Source organism: Oncorhynchus masou, chromosome 20 (genome assembly GCF_036934945.1).
Source record: "Oncorhynchus masou masou isolate Uvic2021 chromosome 20, UVic_Omas_1.1, whole genome shotgun sequence".
In the NCBI taxonomy this organism is placed as follows: Eukaryota; Metazoa; Chordata; class Actinopteri; order Salmoniformes; family Salmonidae; genus Oncorhynchus; species Oncorhynchus masou.
The window spans coordinates 4,441,871-4,445,623 of NC_088231.1; positions in this window are offsets into that span (position 1 = coordinate 4,441,871).

Here is a 3,753-nt window from a genome sequence, read left to right on the forward strand (position 1 = left end):
TATCTAGCTAACAAGCTTGTGTGTGCTGAGCGGCACCAAGTCTTACCTTTTTGTAGTTAATAAATCCAACGGGAAATGTGAAAACTAGGCCTATAGTATTCTTAACTAGCATTGAAAAAGTTAATCCATTGTTCTCTAAACAATGCAAATGATATCTCCCTATCTTCTGAATCAAGCTTGTAATGTCAAATCAAGCTTGTAATGTCAGTACATTAGCCTAGGCTTTAGATGGGGGGAGGGGCAGGTAGTTTTAAACACATACAGGTGAACATTTCAGCTTACAGGTAGACACCAGCATGCATTTCTAAGAGACAGAGTGAGGGCTTTGCATAGGTGCTTTGTTGCATTTTGTTGTGTGACTAGAAAAAAGTGCCTGGAATGTAAAATTACGTTATTAACCGGTTCCCATGCTTTTAATAATAACAGTTCTGGGTCACTCACGTTCCAGGTTCCTTTCTGTTCTTTGAAAAATGCCATTATTTTACGGTTTTGTTCCCTGAACCGGTTCCAACCCCTGATTCACATACTTTTATATTCAATATTCAATATCTTTAACAGTACATATCTTTATTGCTCTTCAATTAATTAGTATCTGTACTTAAATAAAGGTTATTTACTTACAAGTAATGCACAAGGTATGCTATCTAGGTTAAATATGGATTTTTAAGCCTTGAGACAATTGATGTCACGGTTCATGAATCCACTGCCTCCCTCTCTCTTTCTCTCTCTCTCTCTCTCTCTCTCTCTCTCTCCCTCTCTCTCTCTCTCTCTCCAGTGTTTGTGTGGGCGTGGTTCCCAATCTCGGCCTGATTGTCTGCGCCAGCTGGAACCACTTATCTTCCCTTTATATGTTCTGTTACCAGTGTTTCTTGTTGTCAGATCGTTGTTTCTTCTCTGAGGTTGTGTCGTGTGTCCGTGCTCTTCTCTTGTGTGGATTATCTGCTGTGCTCCTTCCTACTCATCCGGACACACTCCCCTGGTTTTCTCAGCACGTTATCATTGGAAGATGTGCCCGAGTTCCTGGGTCGGATTCCTTCTGAGTACAGTCTGTCTGTCATGTTGCTGCTGTGAACTACATTCATTAAACCATCGTTGCTTGCATCTTGCATCCGCCTCTGTGTTGTAACAGAACGATCTGACCAGACCATGGATGCAGCGAGTTCAACGAGTCTGACCGAATTCCTTTCCCGCAGTATCACGAGAATGGATCAACAAGAGGAGAACATCTCCAGCACAGGTCGGGCAGTACAAGCCCTTTCGACGCAGGTATCCCAGCTGACCCAACAATTGCAACATCTGAGGGGTTCCGCTGCGCCACCTACACCGGCAGTTCAACCCGCCCCGCCAGAGCCGGATTCCCAGCTAGAGCCACGGCTACCGACACCAGAGGGTTATTCAGGTGATCCTGACTATTGCAGAGCCTTTCTTACGAGATGTTCCATGCATTTCTCGTTGCAGCCACGGACCTTCAACCGTGAACAGTCTAAGGTAGCATTCGTACTCACACTGCTATCAGGCAAAGCGTCTCTCTGGGGAACGGCGGTGTGGGCGATCCAGGACCCATGCTGCACCTCTTTCCAGACACTCTCCGAGGAGATGAGAAGGGTCTTCGATCGGGCCGTGGCGGGTAGGGAGACGGCCAGACTACTCGCTGACCTTCGCCAAGGAGACCATTCAGTATCAGAATACTCCATCCAATTCCGCACTCTGGCCGCAGAGTGTCAGTGGAACGAGGAGGCGCAGTGGGACATGTTCCTGCATGGGCTGGAGGACCGGATCCAGAAGGAGATTTATGTTCTGGACCTTCCCAGGAGTTTAAATGGACTAGTGGAACTAGCCCTGAGGGTCGACGCTCGTCTGAGTCGTATTGGCCGCCGAGCATGCCCTAACAGACCGTATAACGACACGGAGGGCTGGCATGCCAGCGTCGGGAACACGGCCAGTTCAGCTTCCGCTCACGAACCCATGCAGCTGGGGAGAGCTCGCCTCCCGGGAAGAGAGGAGGGCGGAGATCCCAAGGACTCTGTCTCTACTGTGGTAGAGCGGGCCACTTTATCCACTCCTGCCCGGTAAAAGATCAGGCCCGGTAGTAAACATGAGGCTACTATCGGGTGGTGTCACCACAGAGAAGACCTCATCATCTACTCTCCTCCCGGTAAGACTAAGATGGGCCACCCACACGCACGACACCCAAGCCTTACTGGACTCAGGAGCAGAGGGTAATTTCATGGACTTCAAGCTCGCTCACAAACTCCAGATCCCTATCACCTCACTCACGCACAAGATATCCGTCAACGCTCTCAATGGTCAAGAACTCCCCAACATTTCTCACACCACTGAACCTATCACACTCATCACTTCTGGCAATCACACTGAGACACTATCATTCCTACTCATGGACTTACCCCTTGCACCACTAGTTCTCGGCCACCCTTGGCTCACCCAACACAACCCCAGACTTGACTGGGGTCATAACTCTATATCCATGTGGAGTAACAAGTGTCTTGAGTCCTGTTTAGTGTCTGCTTGTTCGTCTGTGTCTGATTCTGTGTTTCTAGAGGAGGCAGTGGATTTGTCTAACGTGCCCGTTGAATACCTCGACCTGAAGGAGGTGTTCAGTAAGTCCCGTGCTGCTTCTCTTCCTCCGCATCGTCCCTATGACTGTGCAATAGAATTATTGCCAGGTGAGTCTCCGCCTAAAGGCAAGTTATATTCACTTTCTGTTCCTGAGAGGGAGGCTATGGAGAGATACATCTCTGGTTCTCTGGCATCTAAATTCATTCGTCCTTCCTCTTCTCCAGCGGGGGCGGGGTTCTTCTTTGTGGGGAAGAAGGACGGATCTCTGCGTCCTTGCATTGATTACCGTGGGTTGAATAACATCACAGTGAAGAATACCTATCCCTTACCGTTGATGTCCTCCGCCTTTGAAAGGTTACAGAGAGCATCCGTGTTCACTAAGTTGGATTTACGTAATGCATATCATTTGGTTCGCATAAGGGAGGGGGACGAATGGAAGACCGCGTTTAACACCCCCAGAGGGCACTTCGAATACTTGGTCATGCCTTTTGGGCTATCCAACTCCCCAGCGGTTTTCCAGGCACTCGTCAATGACGTGCTGAGAGATATGATTGATCAGTTCATATATGTTTACCTGGATGACATACTGATTTTTTCTTCTTCTCTCCAGGAACACGCTCAACACGTCAGACGAGTGCTTCAGAGGTTGTTGGAGAATGGACTTTTTGTCAAGGCGGAGAAATGCATTTTTCATGCACAATCCGTTCCATTCCTAGGTTACATCGTCTCGACTGAAGGTATTCGCATGGATCCCGACAAGGTTAAGGCTGTGGTGGATTGGCCAAGCCCAGATTCCCGTAAGGCCCTACAGAGGTTTCTGGGATTCGCCAATTTCTACCGGCGTTTCGTTCGCAACTTTAGCCAGATAGTCGCTCCTCTTACCGCCTTAACCTCTCCCAGAGTGACGTTCAGGTGGTCCGATACAGCCGAGGCTGCATTCGCCAAACTCAAGAGCCGCTTTGTTTCGGCTCCTATCCTCATAGCTCCCGATCCCTCGCGTCCAGTTCGGGGTGGAGGTGGACGCTTCAGAGGTGGGGGTAGGTGCGGTACTTCCCAACGTTCTCTTCTGACGACAAGATGCACCCTTGCGTTCCTTTCCCATCGGTTATCACCTGCGGAACGCAACGACATTGGCAACAGAGAGTTGTTGGCAGTGAAGTTAGCACTGGAGGAGTG